Consider the following 21,787-nt stretch of genomic DNA (forward strand, 5'->3'; position numbering starts at 1 on the left):
GGTTAAAGGGACACTCGCGTCGCCAATGCCCCACCTGGTGACACTGATGACACTTTGTCGTTTTCTTTAAAGTGGCAAAGTCTATCCTAGGTCTCTGCCCTTCTTCATTATCTTTGCTCTGACCATTTGGTTTTCGTCCCATCCCCTGCTTCTGCTGGCCACCCTTCCCAGCGGACTGCATTTGCACTACCATCAATTTCTCCTTTAGATTCTTGGCTTTAGAATCTATCTCGTCACTGCAGTACCTCGCATATCGTAAAATCTCATCTAGTGGTTTGTTCTGCCAACAGATTAAATGTTGCTGTATCATCAAACAAATATCAGGTCTCAACCCCAAGACAAATTTTGAAACAAACTGCCCTATATCTTTGGGATCCATTACATCTAGTCCACTGTATTGCTTGAACGTTTTCAATAATCTTTCATAAAACTCGTGAACTGTCTCCTTGGGTTCCTGCCTTGTTCGGTCTATTTTTACCCAATCTATGTCCTGTGGTGGTACCTTATCTTTCAGCCATGCTATTACCCTTTCATACTTTCGCATGACAATCTCAGACGGTCCATTAGTCCGAGCATCCCTCAATGGTTCAGCATTTGGCCATTCGACACTAGTATTACAAGGGGTCCACAGATCAGATGGGACCACGATGTCAAACAACGTGTTCAAATCAATCCACAATACTTTCGAGATTTTGATAAACCTCTCTACCTGTTTATACCATTCGACTGGATTGTCCCGCAACTTCGGAAATGAGTTGGTAAATGCAGCTAAATCTCCTCTACTCCAGGGCACATGTACATAATTTCCGTTTGATATTTCTCGCAAAGGGAATGCCTCCATCTGCATTATCCTTCCCTCAGGGGTCATCACATTTGTACTTCGCCTAACTGTGCCCTTTTTCGACCACCTTTCTTCCCATTTATCCAGTTCCCTCCACACTCTTATCCCTGTTACCAGCTCTCTTATGTGTGTTTTTAATCCAGTAGTTCTCTTCTCATCTAGATCCTGGTCTGCGTACTGTAATCTGTGGTTACTCTGCAATGCCCTTGTCCTAGACAAATCCACGGCATATCTATCTGCCAAATCAGTCAGTTTCTCATGAAACGCTCTAGCTTTCCTAGTAATATCCTTTGCCATGAACAATAACTCATCCTGTTCATACAATTCTATCCTTTCCAAAGGCAATGTTCCATCTATTATCTCATCAACATCTGATTTTAAACTGGTAACATCAAGCCTTTTTGCCTTAATTTCAGCTTTCAAGACACTCAATTTAGCTCCTCCATCCGCATCTCTCCCATCCCAGCTCCGAGATCTACGTTTAGGTATTGGTGAATTATAGGGAGTCCTCCCCTGTTCCCATCTCTCTAAGTCCCATGCCTTTCCATCTTCTCGGGGTGGGTGGTGAAACACTCCTTCATGCCTCCTAGCCTCTCTCTCCCCATCCGGGCTAGTTTCACGGGATGCAGGGTAAGATGTTCCATTACTCCCTCTTTCCTCCCTACTTCCCTGTGATTCCTGATTATTCGAGGCGTGGCGGGACCTATCGCTGTTCTCCTTTCTCCAATGTTGAATGTCTTCCCCGAGTGTATGATGAAGGCACCTAAACCTATTCTGAAAAGCCCGTACCGCCTCATCTCCTCCTTTCCCCCAGAGACGGGACATTTCCTCACATTCTACAATCCTAGTATTTTGTTCCGGCTGTTCTCTCTGATTTGTAGGACATGCATCCCCTCTATTCTCTTGACTTTGGCCTTCCCGGCCCTGACTACTCTCGCTGGCCCCACAATGAGATACTGTCCCATTGCCCCTGCTTTCCCACTCTGGTTCTGTTCTTGTCCTGTTACTCGGGGATACTATGGACCCGTCCCATTCCCTCAAATCAGCTCTTAATTCTGAAAAAGATCTTGGCCGTGGTCCCCTTAGATCCATTGGTCCTCTCGGACCTCCCTGTTCTGAATTGGGACCGACAGTTGTGTCTAATGGGGTGTTCCATGTTACCGAACCTGGCAATTGTTTCCATGCATTTGTCACATTATTCCTCCTTTCCATCTCAATCCTTTCCCTATCCAATTGCCTTTGTTGTTCCCCTCTATCTCTCTCAGAATTATAGATCGAAACTATGGGTCCTATGGTAACAGGCACTTGAAGAGCGTCTGGCAATCCCACAGACTCAACCCTTTCTGTGGTTGGCGTTTTCTGCACCACAAACCTTCCCACTACACTCTGTACAGTGTTGTTTGGAGGTGTTTCTCCGCCTTTGCTAGGTGTCCATTCCGATATAGGGAGTGGTGTATATCCCTCTATGTCATTTCCATCTTCCCTTGCGAGCCCTCTATCTTCTATTAACCCCACTCTCGGAGGTGGTCTATCCATTAACAATCTGTTTATCAGATTGTCCTCCGACTCGCTTTCCTCGTCTTCTTCCATGAGGTTTCCTCCTCCTGACACCTCCCTCATCGGATACATTTTCTCCACCTCAATAGTCTGTACTCTCCAACGCTTTTCCTCCTCATCCCATTTGGAATCTCGCACTGCCCTTACCGATCGCGTCAGCCTTTGTTGACGCCTGTTCAAATTTCGGTCGTGTGCAGCCTTAATCCATGCATTAAGAGCCTCAAACTGTGTTGGTCTGGGCGAGGGTTTCAATGAGGACATGGTTGCTTTTAGCCGATGTAACACCTCTAATTTAAACGTCCCGTACCTCGGGAACTGCATTTCCTCATTCCCTTCCGTAAGCTTATTCCAAGCCCCAATCCACAATATCGTATGCAGCCCAACATTCGTTGCCATATAATGAGCTGGCGTACCCTCTGGGGGAGCCTCTTCCCCGTAATAATGTTCACTTCGTTTACGTTTAAAAATCCCTTTCAAACACTTAAAACACTTCATGATTTCTCTTTTCTCCGCGTTTATTTACTTCCTGATGACAATCCACCAATCTCGGCGCCGTTCTCACTAACTGGCCTATCCGTACGCGACTTTCCTCCGACGTCACGCTAGCCGCCCAACCAGAGCGCGGCTCTAGCTAACGTCACACCAACCGCTCAATCACTGCGCGGCTCTAGCCGACGTCACCCGTCCCCCTTCGCAGCAGTTCCCCTCCTTTCTCAGCTCGTCTCCTCGGTCATGCACGCATCCCATTCATACTCTGAAAAATGATTACTTCCGTCCAAGCGATCACCTTTCTTGACTGTACGCCCACAGTCTTTCTGTAGTTGTCACCTTAACTTGGCGAAATGTCTTTCCGTTTCCTTCCAGACAATCGCCTTCTCCGATAGGTTACTCACACGCAGTAACTTTCGACCAGCGTCCGTTACTCATACACTCACTCTTACACTCCCCCTATCTTGGATCCACGGCGGTCAATGGTACCTCGTGACCTCCGTACTATGGTCGACAACTACCCTGGATGTTCGATACACCCAAAACCACTTAAGCTCTGGCCTGAACTTAAGATTTCACCAGTTCACCCGTTTACCAGGTTACCAGCTTACCAGGTTGCGCGCGCTCACAACCTTCTCTCATTCACACTACAGGCATTCAACTCCGCAAGACATTACAATACAAATACAACACAAAACACCGCAATCTATTCACGCATGACCCTTTTTATACTCACTCTCCGATACTGCTGCTTTTCTCGCACCGTCTGCACCTCTCGGCACACGATCCTTCCGCTGCTCGTCTCTCGGCGTCTCGGGCCTTGGGGTAAACTAACCTCTCTAGATTACCTTCCTCAAGAAGATAACCATCCTCACTCTGCTACCAACTGCTAACGCGGGATTACTGGTTACTAATTATCTTACCAAATCCCAAACTATGTCGACTGAATCGTTGGTACCTGTCTTGGAGTAAAAGGTAATCTCGCAATAAGTCAATCAATTTAAGAACTTACACCACTCTAAATGACCACTGACCAAAATTAAGTTTTAAAGATTTAATATAAAGTCAAAGATAACTGAAGATACAAACTTCTCAAAATGAGATTCAACAGGTAAATTGGTATCACTATAAACATGAACTTTTTGAATAGTCTGAGTCTGAAAAACAGAATAATAAGTACAAGCTCGAAAACCATCAGGGTTGCCAAAATGGATACAAGTTGCAACCTCAAAGTCATTACAGAAAAGAAAATTAAGGTTAGTCTGTCCCTACACTACACTAAATGACATCCCTACTTAGCAAGATCTTAACCCTCTAGGTGTCAGCCGTGGTGACTTCCTAAGAAGATCACGCACTTCTCTTTGTCTTTTCTCTGATAATGGGTCTCTCCTGATCAGCCTATCTGCCTACCCATCCGCTTCCTTAGGCTCCCAAAATCATCTCCTCTGCTCTCCTCCCGGGTCTCTTTCCCTAATACCAAATCACATTTTCAATAGAAACGCCCCTTGGGACGCCCCTCACGTGGTACATCTTTGCGCGGCAAACTCCATGATGGTACTCTTGAAGACCCTCGTTATAGTTGACCTTGGTTCCCAGGCTTCTTCTTCCGTGCGCTGATACCCCCTGAAATTCCTGGAAACTCCTACAGGACTGCGCAAGGCGCCACTGAACAAAGTCCCTTTCATTCGAGCTGATTAGGACCCTCGCACCTGCATACAGCTCGTCCTGCAGTGGGCCTCAAATTCCAGACTCCACCATATCTTTAGTCATAAAACACTCTCAAAGCTCTGTGCTGGACACCTCGCGACCTCTTCTCTAACGAGCACATGACGATTTACACGACATGACATTATCTCCTCTGGCCTACTTGATTTACATGCAGCAGGTCCCTGCACTCTTAAAACGTTAACTTGATTTAAACAGCAAACATTCTTAACTAGCATACGTTTCTAAAATAACACATCTATAAAGCATATACTTTTAACCCTAAGTTCAATAGTACATTTTGGAAGAACCATGTCAACCTTATCTCACATTAATTTAGCAGCACGTTCAGGTTTGCTGTGAATTGCCCTAAGGCCTACACATAATACTGGATTTTCAAAGTTACATTTAATTCGGACATGATTCTTTTAACATGAGAACATGAGGTTTTCACATATATTCCAACATTTCTACATTAATCTCACACCGTTATAATTATAGTTACTCTACTTAACATTCTATACGTTTCACTACTGAATATAAAACACTCTGTATATTTCACTCCTGGATATAAAACACTCGTGTGCAAAACATGTTTAAACTAACTACGTGCTTGTAAATATGGCGTACTTATACATTTTTTTCAAACTTGTGCTCTCTCATCAGTAACAAAGTAGTTGCAAACTCATACTAATGCTCATGCTTATCTCTACTCCACTAGGCTAGTAGTCTATGTAGTCCTCTCAATTGGTATTTGCTATAAGGTACTTCTTTGTCACTGAATGCTTCTGTATCATATAGATTAAAAAAGGGTGCATAAAAAATGAAATGGGTGGATAAGATAAACCAAAATAGTGTGCTCATCTGAAATGGGAAACTGGCTTAGTATTAGATGGCAATAAACATTTACAGAAGCAATGACCGCCAGTACACATTTCCAATGATGTCCGAGCTAGAGTCCGCCCTTACACGGTTATTTAATTTCACCGATCCATTCGACACAGTGGCAACTTTTCCTGAAAGGTCAGTGCAGCACTATGACATGCACTCAGAGTTCACTGGGATACATCATAGCCATGGTGACTCCATTAAGCCCGATCACTCCGATTTTCTCAGGAGTGTGCTGGTGAAAAAGGTGCTATGTAATGTAACGAGAAATTGTAAAGCGCACTGTTAGGGACAATTTGGTGCCTTGGCTCTTGCAAGTGATTTTGAAAGTCTGCCTTTCAGTGAAAATAATTAAGTCCATGTAGAGGAATTTCCATAGCAATAGTGCTGGCAGCAAAAATGAACAACATATGGATGCCGCATAGCGGATTGTGGTGGTAGGATGGTGCTGGGTTTGTGAGCCAACAATTCGGCTACGGAAAGTAGTTCGGTTTGAGTGATAGGAGGGTACCGGACAGCTTGATTTCCTTAAAGACAATTGTGAGGAATCTGTAAGGGGGGCACTCTTATCTCATCACTGAAAGGACTGTTGACAAAAACAATGTGTGGGTCCCACATTTGAGGTTAAATGAGGGTTGGAGTTATAGGACCTCATTTCTGGAGCAGAGCTAAATGTGGCGTGACTGAAGACCTTTCAGCTTTAGGATAGCTTTCAGATACTGTGCACATGCAAATTAAATGTCTGTGCATGGAACACATAGGCAGTAATATACATAGGTACATTTTCACGCAGATCTCATCAAAATGGACATCCATGTTCAGCTGAATACACAAATGCTACAGCCTTTCTTCTCAAATACCAGAAATCTGGAAGTACATTGCACCAAGACATGCAAAATGCAAGGGTCGATGCAAAATGGATTTTTGTCTTTGTGGTATCTCCAGGTCTTCTAATGAAAAGCACATGTATACGCCTTTTGTGATTCAATACCAACTAATGGTGTTAACATTAAATTGCTCCTGAACTTCGCTTTATAGGAAGTGCTGACTGTACTATGTACATGGAACGCGCTTGCGGAAGTGTTTTTTGCATGAAAAATAATAATAATAATCCACATTTGTAAAGCGCACAATCACCCGTAAGGGTCTCTAGGCGCTGGGGGCCGTCGGGAAGATTAAGCGAGCTATTGCCCAGAGTCACATGGTGCTGGGCTAACCTGCCGCCGGAGCCGGGGATCGAACCCTGATCCCCAGATTCCAGCGTCAGTCGCCCTGGCCGCGGCGCCACACCTCTCCCACAAAAATAGTAAGTTCAACTTTCGGGAAGGGCTGAGATCTTGGCTGTCTAATGACACTGCTGGTTATTTCCTTCCCTGTGATTAACTGGTCTATAATCAACATACACAGGTAATTGGTTGATGAGATTTGTGCAATACCTTAAATGACAACCTCATGTTGGTTCCTGGTGACTCTGTGGAGAGCCTGCAGTGCACTGGAGCAGTGCATGGTTGCTGATACTGTATGAAAAATTCACAAATAACAACGACATCGCTAGATGGTGGCAGAATGCCTAGAGGGCTGCATTTGAATAGTTTACTGCATAACTTTTGCAAAGCAGGATTTTTAATGCATTAATACCAGGCGCGAGTATGCTTTGCAAAACGCAGGAGAGGGTGCAAATTATGAAACAGTGTACATGGCATTGTTTCACTGGCACAGAAACAAATTGTAGCAATGTATAGCTGACACTACAGACGTGAACAAACAAGCAATCTGATTTTTGACTAAATGACCATCACCGGTGACGTTGTGTCATCCACATCACTCCGAACCCACAACAGGGAGTGAGTTGGTAGCCAAGGAAAAGGCTTGCAAACACTTTCCATTAGTAATTAATTCTCTGCATGCTTTGGGATGAAATTACAGAAAAGTGGACACATGTCAAGCTGTGATATCCAATTAGAGTCACAGTACAACTTTAAGTACTGGTTGGTTTGTGTTGTTTCGTAATGACTCCAGCGTGAAAGCGGTCTTAACGTCAGACAGCATGGTGCATTGTTATTGCTTGTATTCATGTTGGTCGTGACACATTTTCAGGCTGCATTTTAACGATAGCCATTTGTACTCTGTGAATAAGACCTGCCAAGTGTTCCAGTGGGTTGTGGAGCCCACGGTGCGTTTCATGAACTGAAGACCTTTTCCCCGCCATCGGTTGGAGATGCAGGTGCTGAATAAATGGAAATCCCTGGTGTGCATACTTGGACAGATGAATTCAGTGCCAAAAGGCTATCTCTGCGGGCAGCCCAGTAACCAACTTGAGATATCTCACTAGCTTATCTACCTACATATGTAATGCAGAGCACCTACACTGGTAATTAGTCTCAAACATAATCCACCATTTCGAACATACACTGGCCAGAAATGTATATAAAGGTAATGATAATATAAAATGCACATGGGCCAGAAGTTACAGGAGCAGAATCGGCAGTGCCCCCCACCAGCAGCCAGTCTCCACTTGAGCCCAAGCTGCCATGTGGGCCCTTAAGTAGGTCATAGAGTAGTCTAAGGAGAAGTTGCATTCCGGGTACTTGATTGACTTACTCAACGCCCTATACTTTCCTAATTGGCATGGAGTGCCTGAGGCCTTAACATGTGTCAGAAACCGCAAGTAGCAGGTCGGGTAGTATAACCTAGAAGCAACATGGTGCCATGTCTTCCACACATAGTCAATCTCCACTGTAGTCCAGGTCTTCTGGCTCTGTTCCGGCCCTAAAGCCTATCACTGTCACAACTATTACTGTTCTTAGACTTCACAACATCTATTCACGCTTCATTCCAGTCCTCACTACTCCATTATACATGCGGTGCCTGCCCTTGAATGACTCATTATCAGACTGTCTTTGTTACTCATCCAATAAGCTCCTCCAGCTGCTATGTGCATCTTTTGTTCCATCCTACCAATGGCACGTGCTGAAGCAGCCTATACTAACTCACAAGGCCAAAATGTGCCTCCAGTATTTTACTCCTGTATCCTAAATCCCCTACTCAAAGCTCCACATAGACTTGGTCCCTTCTCCTAATCTCCTCTCCCCACACAATTTTGGTCCAGCATGATATCTTCTAAAACATCAATCTTTTCTCCAGGATACCCATTTCTGCTTGAGGAAAACTATCTTATTGGCAGTTGGTTAATTATTCAGTTGGCTAAGCTTCCATTGGTAAAAACGCTGGGGCTTAATTACAAGCCCCTTAAACAGCCATATTAAAAGCGACACACCAGCGGCCCGAGGGGTTTGTAAATAAGCCCCCATGTTTTTCCCTTCCTCTAAATGTGATGTGTAAACCATACATTTCGGGCCGAAGCATCAAATGTTTTTGCAGATGTCCCACATCAGCAAACCTATAAATGCCCCCCTTAGATTCTTGTCACTCCTGTATTTCACAGCACACACTCAAATAATGTAACCGGTGCACAAGTCCACTCCTCTATCAATACTCAACATACGGATTGCATTTACTCAGATACTGCAGAGTATCCACTAGGGGGCTTTATTCTTTTTATTTTTTATTTTTTATTTTTTTTTAAATCTTTTTATTTGCAGAATAAGGTAAAGAAACTGGTCATTACATTATGTGTAGTAGAGTCATTCATAACACCAGTATAGTACATTGACAGTATGATACATGTTATTAATTGAATCAGCCTTGGGGAGCAACACGTTATTATATATCTTCTAGGCCAGAGCGGCGGGTCTGCGGAGGCTCACATATGCCACCTCTGTATTCGTTCCACCTTGACCATACCTCCCCCCACTTTCTGGGGCATCCTCGCACAGTATATACAGTCTTCTCCTGCAACATGCACCAATCCATGTCTTTTTGCCATTCGGCTAGTTTCGGCGGGGCGGGTGCGCCCCAGAGGTGGGCGATGTTCCTCTTTGCCACCATTTGTCCCAGTGTAACCCAGATTTTCCCTTTTGGAGGCAAGTCTGTGGGTTCCCAAATGTTCAAGAGGCACCTCTTCGCTTCCAGGCGTATGTCTACCTCCCATACTTCGCGCATACAGTGCAGTACACGTCTCCAGTACCTCCTCACCAATGGGCAGTCCCACAGAATGTGGAAAAAGGAGCCCGTCTCCCCGCATCCCCGTCTGCAGAGTCCCTTGTAGTGTAGTTCCTATTATCCCAATAGGCTCTGCGCATTGGAATAATACCTTCAATAGTATAGGCCTAGACCAGACGTTAACTAGGTCTTCTATTGTCGATATTAGACTTAAAGTTTTGGGTTTGCCAGCTAGCTCAGAGTTCACTAGAAACTTTTTTGAATAGGCAAGGAGGAGTTGAACCTCCCTGGATAGACAAGAAGGGATTTAGTTTCTGACAACCATAGAACATGACAACTTTGCTCTCCCCTAATCAAGAGTGTATCTCTAGAGTCGTGTGAAAACAAAAGACAACTTATTTTACTCAGTCAGTACGTGCATTCTTAGTCTCACCAGATTGTAGAGAAAAGGAAGAGACGGGCGTGTTCAATAAAAGATGGTATTTATTGATCAGTCTCTTTTCTCATACAAGAGAAATGGATTGATATTATCGCAATACTTATGGTTAAGTAAAGTGCATACAATAAAAGCAGAAGTATAAAATAATACTGTAAAAACATTTATATGGTTTCTAAGCCATAAGGTGGTTTAAAATGGATAAAATAGATACATACACATATACATTTGACTAATCGTACTCAACTGGTGTTTCTAACTACGCCTACCCCAGTGTACCTGACCTAAGCCTAATACGTGGGCGGAATAGAAAGTAGCAGTTTAAGTTAAGTTTGTTTTGCCAAGTGACTGACTCAAGAATTCTCTGCAAGGGGTTATTCAGTTCTGTACCTGGAATCTAGGATGAATGAGGGATGGTATCTCTCGTCTCTGGTCTCGATATTCCAGGCTGCCTGCGAGGGCTACCCGGAAGCGCCGGAGCTGGATTTCTCGGCAGGAGAAAGCAGCGTCTCGTTCTCAGCGCGTCAGGAAGGCGGGGCTGCGCCAGCGGGGTCTGCTCTGCTCTGGGCTTCGGCAAGTCTGGCTGCTCCGATCTCGTCACCACCGCGTGTGTTTGCTTAAGGCAATACCGGTAATATTTATACCTGTAAGGTGCCGAGATTGACGTAAGGATGGACATAGATACGTCAATAAGGATGTCATACGAGCTGGTCGTTAGCACATTCTTTTGCTGAAGTTCTCGGTGAAATCAAAACAATGGCCGCAGGGTTTTTCCCAGGTTGTCATAGGTTTGATTTGTTTTGAGAACTCCGTATGCCTTATCAGGGGCTGGAGGAATATTGCTTGTCTAATTAGATGGCAAGCGTTATGACCTAATCAGATAACACGTTCCTGTGCCGTGGTGTGGCTTCATCAGATAACGGTTTCTGCATCATGGGATGGCTGCTAGTTAACTTGTTAACCAGAACAGGGTCAGGAATAGGGGGATCGATACAGAACCTATAGGAATACATCACACCCTCCCCCCCTCTTCCCATCGACTGTAGTCTAGTGCAGGAGATGTACACTCTATGTAGTACTTTCAGTTGTATGAGCCTAAGTCTAGCCGATATCGCCACCTCTTTAGGAGATGCCAGCGCATTCAACCATTCTTCATCATCGATCTCCAGCCCGTCGGCCACCCACTTCTCTTTAAGGGACACAAGTGGGTCAGGGGGGTTGTTTATTAGTTTCTTATATGTGAGGGAGATGGTGTGTTCTGGCATGTGTCCGTCTAGCAGCCTGTCCTCGAGTGGGGAGGCCTGTGGGGGTTTAGTTCCAGGCAGTATGTTAAATTGGAGGGAGTGTCTAATTTGCATGTACCTGAAATATTCAGTGTGTGCTAATTCGTATGTTTCTTGTAGGTAAGTAAAGGGCCTGACCCCTTTTGGGCCCCACAAGTCTTTAATTTGTGAAATGCCAATAAGGTCCCAGCTATGGAACCCCTTCGTGCATCCCAGATTTCCTAATTTCTCGGATGCCCATAATGGAGTGGCCATGGTCAGAGTATTGGACCAGCCAAGCTTACGCTGCGCTATATGCCATATTTGTACCGAGTGTTTCGTTGGTCCAGTGAGCTGATGTTTACCAGGTCTAAAATAGAGTTCTGTCCATCCCATAACCTGGGTCATTACCATTGCTGTAAGTCCCTTGGTTGATCGCAGACAGGTGGGCGGCCCAGTAATATTTACGGATACCTGGGAGGGCTATCCTTCCGTCGTACCATCCCAACGTGAGTTTGTGGAGTGCTATTCTAGGTGTACCTGACCAGAGGAGGGCCCGCTGCGCCGCCTCCACTGCTACAAAATAAGAGTTCGGTACCAGATCTGGATAGTTTTGTAGGGCGTAGAGGAACCTAGGCAGTGCCATCATTTTGAAGAGGGACGCCCGGCCCAACAGGGATAATGGAAGTTTCTGCCAAGTGGCAGAGTCACGCTGGAGCCGTCGCAGGGGCGGTAACAGATTTCTATCGTAGAGAAGAGCCTTGTCTGTGGAGACAAAAACTCCCAGATATTTGAACCCAAGGGGGCTTTATTCTTATTGTACATCTCTGCATCCATGGACCAAGACCCTATGACCAAGCAATGCAATTTGAACAGTTGAGACATCACTGTTAGAACTGGGGGTCCCTAATTGGCAGAGGTAAGTACCTCTGACCAAGTAGGGACCCTTGCTTCTAGTCAGGGTGAAGGAATACACACTATAGATAACCCCTGCTCACCCCCTTCGGTAGCTTGGCACGAGCAGATAGGCTTATCCCCAAGGCAATGTGTTTAATATATGCACTCAACACTTACAATGACCCCAAATCCACCACAAACTGAGACCACACAGGTAAGTATATATAAAAATATAGCTTTATCTAGTTGCAGCAGTAAAAATCAGCAGTTACACGATGATAGCTCTTAATCATAAGGTTGCACTTAATCTTGATGGTTGCACTTATTATCAGGAAGTTTTTAATGTAAGAATAGTCTCAAGTCTCTTCAAATTGGTACTAAAAACAATGCCACTGTGTTATCGGCCCAAATCAGCCCTTCGCTGACTCTAGCGGGTTACTACCCCGTTCCCCTCACCGTTAAGCTTACTTTAGGAGCTTCGGCGTGGGCGGAGCCTTCACAAACAGCCCCGGCCGGTCCCGACTGCTCTCCCGCCGCTCTCGACAATCCAACGAGCGGCGGGTAGATCGAGCAGCACTCTTCATCAGGGACGCAGGCCAGGGGCGCTGGGCACACTCGTTGTTCCCTCGGCGGGAGCGAGTCACACAGATGGCCCGGTTGCAGCTCCCACGAGGTCCTTCCTTCTCCACGGCTCTCGGCGGCTCTCACGAAGGTCCCGATGACTTGGACCAATTCGGTCGCGGCCCTCACGGCGAGCCTCCTCAGTCACCCGGGAGTTAGCCAATGGCAGTGCGGCTCCGGGGGCAGGCCCTTGCTGACGCGAACGCCGACAGCCAATCAGGACGCGGCCTCGGTGATGACGCGGCGGTGCTAGGCCAATCCTAGCACGGCGATCACTGAGGGGGCTCGTCCCCCTGGGCCAATGGGAGCGCGGCGGCTTCGTTCTTCGTTACCGCAGCTCCGGTCAGGGACGGCAACCTTTGGAGGGTGTTTCTGGCCCCGGGCAGCGGCGGTGAAGTGGCGGCAAGAGATTTTCAGGGCCACAGGTCGCGGCTGGACCGTTTCAAACCACCAGATCGTCGGGGATGATTCTCCACGCAGGGAGGCACCGCAAGCCTCCATAACCCCTGAATATGTGCCGATGAGCACAGCGATCTTCTCCCATGGCCAGCAGTCAGAAACACGTGCTGGGGGCAAAGCACCACACGATCTTCTCAGCAGTTTGGCAATGCTTAGGAACCTTTTAACCCTGGGTTCCAGAACAGGAGGCCAGCTCTTCTCAGGCCCTTGGACATTCAGTTTGAAGACACAGCACACAGCAAAGTCTTTGTAGGTCAAGCAGGCAGGGTCACAGCACACAGCAAAGTCCCTCCTCTCCTCAGCTTCAGTTGAACAGCAGAACAGGTCAGCCCTTAGAGCACACAGCAAGGCAATCTTCCTTCAGTTCTTCAGCGGTCCTTCTTCCAGCAGAGGTTCCTCTTGATTGTAGAATCTCATTTTCTGTTGTCAGGGGCCCTTCTCTTATACCCCTAAAATTCTTTGAAGTTCTTTGAAGTCTTTGTGCAAGTGGACCCTGAGCCCGGTCTAAACCAGTTCTGGGTGTTGCTGGAGCACTGGGGCTTCCTGGCTTCCTTCTTCCTTTCAGTGTAAGGGGCAGAGGTGACAGTCGCCCAGCGGGAGGTGGAGCCAGCATTGTGGCAGGCAGGCACAGCCCTGTTCACTCCCAGGTGCTATCTCCTCCCACCACTCTAGTTGCAGATGCAGTCATTCAAGCATGGGCTGACTCAGACAACCTCCTGGGGGCTCCCCAGCCCCTGTCACCCTCAAACCAGACAGTCAATCCACAAGCAGGCCCAGGCACACAGAAGGGTTAGACAAGAGAACAGCCACTTTCTAAAAGTACTGTTCTCAAACACAGAATTTAAAAACAACCTTTCCTAAAAGATGCGTTATTAAATTCTGAGTTCAGGGATATCAATCACTTATGTCCCATCTTGTTCCTATGAGAAGATAGGCTGGTATCCATTGGGACCAGCCTCGCCCATGTTAGTCTATGGAGCAAGATAACCTTGCAGCAGTGAGCACCCAAAATGGCTGCTGCTCACTACCAGAGCACGTCACCTGCACTAGTACATGCTCTACCTTTCATGAGCGCAAAATCCGCTCCGATCGCGGATTTTGCGGATTTTCGGCAAATCCGCGATCCGCGAACTCTCGCGGATTTGCCGAAAATCCGCAATCCGCGATCGGAGCGGATTTTGCGGTCAAAAGTTCAAGCGCGCCTAATTAACGATGGCGCCGGCAAGCTGCCAGCGCCCATCCTGCAATAGTTACTTAATTAGCTTCAACAGGAAGCTCTAACAGATAAGATACAGCAGGGGCTCGAGCGCCTGCTTTATTTTAGCAGTTGGAGCTTCCTGTTGAAGCTAATTAAGTAACTTTTGCAGGATGGCGCTGGCAGCTTGCCGGCGCCATCGTAAATTACTTCAACAGTGGTGTCTTCTTGAATAAATATGAAGGGCAGGGTTCATTCGGGCACGACGGTCCTGGCACAAAAAAATAAACCTCAACAGGAAACACTTGCAAATATCAATAAAGCATGTGCCCTAGTTGAAGCTTAAATTCAGTGACTCATTCATCAGCCCAAAAATTAATCTGCTGCTCTGATCGGTCTCTGACCTTTTATACACACAAGAGGCATGCTCGCATGGACGCCCCGTCCGTTTGGCCCCGCCCACACACTCGAGGTGTGCACCGTCTTCCCGCCATTTACCCACTATGATGGACATTTCACTCAAGGGACCCCTGCGCACTTCGGCGCGATTGCATAGTGACACACACTTGGTCGCTGGAACTAGTTGAAGCGCAAATGCAGTGACTCATTCAGCAGCCCAAAAAAAAACGTGAGCGTTGGGAGGCTGGGCATCTTTGACTTTTACGAGCGCAACCCCCGTGCTGTTCCTGTGACCAGGGGCTTCTGTCTCTTAATCTGCTGCTCTGATCGGTCTCTGACCTTTTAGACACACAAGAGGCATGTGCGCTCGCGTGGAAGCCCCGTCCGTTTGGCCCCGCCCACACGCTCGAGGAAGCCCCGCCCCCAAATCCGCAAATCCGCTGAATCCGCGGATTTTGCGGATCCACGATCCGTGAATCCGCTGAATCCGCGAATCGTGGATCCGCAAAATCCGCCCATGCTTATATACACTGCACCCTGCCCAGGGGGGTACCTTGAGCCTTACATAGGGGTGACCAATGTGTACATAAAGGGAAGGGTTAGGCCCAGCCAGTGGGGACACTGGCCAGGAGGACATGGCAGTTCACTGACTGCACACAGGCACTGCGGTGGCAGGCCTGAGACACCATTTTAGGGCTACTTATGTGGGTGGCGCAATCAGCGCTGCAGGCCCACTAGTAGCATCTGTCATCACCAGCCCTGGCAAACACAGTGCACTTTACTAGGGACTTCATGGTGATACAAATATGCCAATCAGGTATACCCAATCAATATGATAATTTACATAGGGAGCACTTACACTCTGGCACTGATCAGCAGTGGCAGAGTGTCCAAAGCATCTAAACCAGCAAAAACGAAATCCAGCACAGCATCAAAAATACAGGAGGCAGCGGCAAAAAGAGAGGGGAAGACCACGCCAAGGGTGTCAGGTCTAACAATCACAATCCTGTAGTAGTCTCATAGTGTCACTTTCACCCCCAAGCAACATTTCTTTTACATTTTCACATTTTCCACTGCTCATTTTAACTATGGAAAACATGTTCAACACAAATCAACAATCAACCAAATTTTCAATTGATTTAGCAGGTTGGAAACCCTCAGGACTTCTGTAATGTCAGACAGGGACAAGTTAGTCCAGATATTTTTGAAAATTTGGCAGTTCAGAATGGGGCCCTTGTTTTTTGGTTGATGGGAGTGAAAACTGTTCTCAAGCAACAACCGCAATCCTTCTCAGGGCGGAAAACAAAAGTCACTAAATTAACCTATGCTTAATCCTCTTGTAGCTTGCCACAAAAGCAGTCAGGCTTAACTTAGAGGCACTGCAATAAGTATTTATGCCGCACACAAACAGTAATAAGTGAAAACACGGAACAAGAAAAAATCCAAACTAGGTTATAAAATAGAGTAAATATTACTAAATAAAATGATACCAGATTGACAATAATCCAATCAGTAGAGCCGACTATTAAAATTCCAATATTTAGGTAGATATGAGGGTAAAAGCACCAAGCGCCACTTGTAGTTATCTGATGGTGCTAGACTTGGGGAAAGTCGAAAATTCAGTCCAACCACAATGAAGAATGAGCTGGATGGACGGATTAGGTTAGTCCACTAAAAAAGTTACCTTCTCAAAGTGTGGAACGAAGAGTTCAGTTTGCTATGGATGAGGTCACAAAGAGCATAGAGAGCTATGCGGATGAATGTCGCTGTTGTGCAAAGATCTGGCCTGGCATTGCGAAGGGTCATTGCTTTAGAGCAAAGATCAATCTGGGCGTCGCAGATGGTTTGTGCTGGAGCTTCGCATTTGAGGTCACTGTGGGCTGTAGCAGCTGCATTGCGAGGAGGGCAGGTTCCCCAGAGCTTTGGGCATTAACAGGCCTGTTCATGGATGCAAGGAGCCCATCATTTTAGGAGTGCATCTTTACCTGCACTCTGATTCCAGCCAAGGGTCCAAAACCTATAGAGGCACATCTTGGGGATTAGGGACTCACACTATCAGAGACCAGCACGGCTCAGGCAGGCCCAGTTGCAGGAGGTCAGCTGGGCAGTTGCAGTGCAGGTAGACCGGAGCTTGTTGTGTCCCTATAACTCAGAAGAGGAGGTCCGCCAACTGACCCTTTGAGTCACTCAGGTTAGCTTAGGATCAAGAGAGCAAGTCCGGTATTCCTTCCTGGAGAGCAGAACAAGCCTTAAGCAGCAGGGAAGTCCTCTGGAGAGCAAGGCAGGTCTCAAGTAGCAAGGCAGCCATGTAGTAGCAGCAGGGAAGACTTCTGAAGAATAGGGCAGGCCTCATGCAGCAGGGCAGTACTCTAGGGAAAAAGATAGTCCTTCCTCTGTAGTCTACAGTTCCAGGAGTAGAAGCGGTGGCTCAGGAGATCCATTATTTGTACCTGGTTCGAGCCTTAGAAGTGGGGGTGACATCCTAGCTACCCTCACATCTTGTTCAGGGAAGATCTTTCCTTACCCAGACAAAGCTCCAAATAGTCTGGGGTGAAAAAGGACTTACATCAGGTCCCCTTGTGTGTGTGTGCTGGAGGGCCCTGACACTTATTTTGTTACAAGCCAAGCACTAGCCCAAATGGTCATATGGACCACAAACGTCAAGGGCTACTTTCTTCCAAGCTCTTTTACGAAATTCAAATGCTACAATGGGAGCTTCAGAAAACACATTAGATTTGTCACTAGAAGTGCAGGGCACACAATTAAGAACACATTTCCTAATGTCTCTGTCCATTCCTGGCCACTAGAAATCCACGTGTGCCTTCATCTTCATTGCAGACATGGCCCCATGCCCAAAGTGCAACAATTTCATCAACATTTGTTGTAAGTCTGCCGGAACCACTGGTTTTTCGCTCCTTCTGACTATACCATTCACCACAGACAATTTCTCCAACCCGTCCAAAATGGACCCAAAGTCGCTTGGTCCTTTCATTTAGGAATGGAACCACATGGCAATCTTGAAATGAGCATTTGCAACAACTCATTATCCATCACTGCGCATCTACATTGTTACTCCAAAATTGCTACTTTCACAAGCTTCCATCTCTTCAGTTACCACACAATCATCATCCTTATATGAATCACAGGAATCACTATTCAACAGTAAACATTAAAGCAATCCGCATTCTCATTCCGGATATCTGGTACTACCTTAACTCAAAAGGGAATTCTTGTGGACCAAGCCACTTAACTGTATGTGCTGGGGACCTTCCTGCACCGTTGGTTGTGAAAAAATCTACAAGTGGTCTGTGATCAGCCCGTAATTCCATGTTTCCCCACACATAAGTCTTAAAATGCTGCACACTCATCAGCAAGCTAGCACCTCCATCTCAATGGTGAAAAAAGTGCTTTCTGCACCTACAAAGTATGTGATGTAAAATCCACAGCAATCTCCTGACTGTCACACTCTTGCATCAACACCACATCAAGACAATTTCAATTGGTATGTCACCACAATAATCTTGTCATTGGGATGAAATGGTTTTAACACAACAGCTGTGACTATAAATTCTTTGATGATATCAAATGCCTGATGACATGAAATTGGGCAATGGAATTGTACACCATTCTTCATCAGTACATGCAGTGTATACATTTTGTCCGAAAAATACTCAATGAATGTTTAATATTACACTGCCAGACCAAGAAACAAATGCAATTGTTCCTTGTCCTTTGGAGTTGGTGCGTTGTAAATGGCTTCTAAAAGTTATATTTTGGGTTTCACCCCCTCCCACAATGGCGTGTGCCCCAAATATTCAATCTCATTGATACCAAATTTGCATTAATCTAAATCTACTGTAAGACTAGCTTCCGACAATTTACATAACCCATTGTTTACAATAGGTACATAGTGGCTTTAATTGGATCCCCATATCAGAATGTCATCTTGGAAAAATATTACAGTCGAAAAACCCCACAAAATTCCTTGCATAATCTATTGGAAAACTGCTGATGCAATGGCAAGGTCAGATGTCATACACATGACCTGATATGCCCGTTCAGTAGTAACAAAATATGTCAAATGCTTTGACTTGGGATGAGGTCATACCTGGGGATAGGAACTCGATAAATCAAGAGGGGTAAAATATCTTGCACCCATCACACTCATCAACATCTCATTGACGCGCGACAGAGTATGGCGATTGACTCGTATGCAGTTGTTAAGGTCTCTCTTGAGGTAGCCCAACGCTATTCAATAGGAAATTTAAGCCTTACAGTGGTGAAAAACACATTTATGGCTTTTTTACGACCAGGAAATCTAAAACTTAAAAACACATTTGTGCCTTTTAAATACAAATCCTATAGGGGAATAAGGCCTACCTTACTGGGGATTTATATGTTTTAAAAAAAGATTTGGGCCTGGGAAAAAGGTTTATGTTTCCAGGTCAATTTGGTTGTCATTTTAAAACTGAACAACAGGCTGTATTGGCAGGCCTTAGAGGCCTTTTAGAGGGCTACTTAAGTGGGTGTGATGGAGCGAGATTCAGAAATGTTTTTCATTTCAACTAGTGAAGTCACACTTCCATAAATAAAATAATAAAATTAACAGTTGTGCTGTGTATGTATTAATTCAACCTAGTTTAAGTTGCATTTACACATGAAAAACGTGGGATACTAACATGTGTGCTCATAAACGTGCATTATGTTGCATTTCCTTGTTTGTGAAAAATAATAAATTAATTGTGTCTATTTGTCATGTCAAAAATTAACTGCAGCTGTTTAGAATAAATGGCATGTGCTTATTTTGCTTCCCTGTCTATGTGATGTCACTCTATTCTCTATAGGTGCATAAAGAACCTTGCTGGATAAAAAGAAGAATGGTAGATATAAAAATGCTGCTTTATTTGTTTGCTTCTGCTAGGTAACTTAGACTAATTGGTTAATTATTAGCAATGGAGGGTGGCAACAGAACAAATTATATTACTCGCATTAATTATTTTCTTGTGTTTGTTTATACAATAGTTAATGAAAAGGCTTTGGGCCTAGTGAAATTTCCCGTGTTTGCAAAAATCTGCTTGGAGCCAGAGTGAGTCCATGATGGCAACAGTTTTTCTCCTGCTTGAAAAGTTTGTCGTGCTGAGATGACATTCTCTTAGCCGAACAAGGCCAAGGCCAGGAACCGGCAAAAGGCTTATGACATTCACGCATCCGAGGAAGCTAAAAACTTTATTTGTTGGAATTGTTGCGAACTGGAGGAAACTGCGTTGTTCGAAAACTAGAGACAATGGTCTCTAAGAATGATAACGGAACTATGATTCTGAAATGCGGTGACACGTCGCCTGTCACTTTTGGACCAATGAGGCTCTGATTTCAGCAGTAAAAATTACTTTTTCTTAGATTAGCTTAGCGTAGAAAGGTATAAAAACTCTTGCCCCGTGGAAGAGTTATGCTTCTCCTTGCAGACCTTTTGATGAGGGCGTTATGCTGTTGGACTTCTCTTGGAACACGTAAGAGCCCTCAAAGACTTTACTCTTTAATTTTCCTTATAGTTAGCATTAGTTAGGGACTTAGGTTTTGAAAAATGCCAAACTGATAATTCTCATTTGCAATAATGATTTTGATTCATAATAAAATTGTCATAACTATTTGCAATGATTCAAATAAAATTGCTTTAATAACATTTTTAATACATTTTCCAAATGAGTAGCTAATAAAATTCTTACTTTGGAAAACAAGCTGGTCTTGTTATTTTCATGGGAATAGGTTACTCATAGCTAGATCTTATCGCCACAGTGGCTTAATTAGCTTGTAGGGTTGTAAAGTACGATGAATTCATTTACCATGGTTGTATATAAATGTATATAATTTGTGAATAGGTTAATTAGTTCACATGATCCAGTTGGTTATAATATGTCATGTTAGATTCATGGGCCTTATGAGAGTTTATTGATTGATGGTGTATATAGTGGAGTTGGGTAGCGTTGCTTATGACATATTTCCAAAAGCCCGCTGGATCAGGTGGCACACTGAGTGCTGCAGGTCCATTAGTAGCATTTAATTTACAGTTCATATATTATCATATATTAGGGACTATAAGTAAATTAAATATGCTAATCAGGTGTAAGCCAATTGTAACAAGTATTAGGGAGAAAGCACTAGCCCTTTAGCACTGGTTAGCAGTGGTAAAAGTACTACTGTCAATAAAAATGAAATTCAGAAAACAGGAGGGGTGAAGGCAAAATTGTTTGGGGAAGACCACACCAAGTATGACAGGCCTAACAGCACGTCATCATCGAGGTTCAACCCTGCTCCCCCAACCCTTTTCTTACCCCCACCAGCCCAATATTCCGTATTATACAGCTAGATATAATCGTAGGACTATTTTTAACATTGTAGACAGAAATAATTGAAGTACAGGCAAAGTAGACATTGATCATGCCTGACAGAGTTATAATCATAATTGGAGTTCTACCTTCTAAATTGGAAACATAGTTATTCGGTTATGTCTCTAGTTCCACAGAGATAATAGTTGCCCTTGAAACCATGCCAGTAATAGCAAACTTGGACATGCTTTGATGCCTTCTTCATCAGGAGATCTAGCTGTGCCATTCTTGCTGGGCCCACTTCCAAACCTTGCACCCAAAGCATGCTCTGTGGAAAAGCCGCTTGTGTGCAGTGGTTTCATTCTGAACCTTTGGGCTACTGGAAGACCTTATGTCTAACCACTGCAGTGCGTCTGAAGCATCTGTAGAGTAGTAAGTTGTTTTGCCAAAGAGGATAATGTATATCAGGTCTAAAGCCCAAAATTCACATAAAATGAGATTACAGCTAAGTACTGAGAAAACAATACAATCATTAAAAAATACTCAGTCCTTTCAGTTGATATCAAATTAGGGTTATAATTAAAAAACTACAAACCACTGAAGTTCATGAGGAATGATGGGCAATGCAACAATACCTCACTCCCCACTGGACCG

At 45.0% G+C, this 21,787-nt stretch overlaps 1 protein-coding gene across 1 annotated transcript in view; it reads right to left on the reverse strand.

Annotated features, from left to right (window-relative positions):
• Positions 1–21,787, reverse strand: part of PLPPR5 (phospholipid phosphatase related 5) — a 671,585-nt gene that overhangs the window by 257,109 nt on the left and 392,689 nt on the right. The window lies entirely within an intron of this gene.

This window comes from Lissotriton helveticus, chromosome 1_1, assembly GCF_964261635.1.
Source record: "Lissotriton helveticus chromosome 1_1, aLisHel1.1, whole genome shotgun sequence".
Taxonomy (NCBI): Eukaryota; Metazoa; Chordata; class Amphibia; order Caudata; family Salamandridae; genus Lissotriton; species Lissotriton helveticus.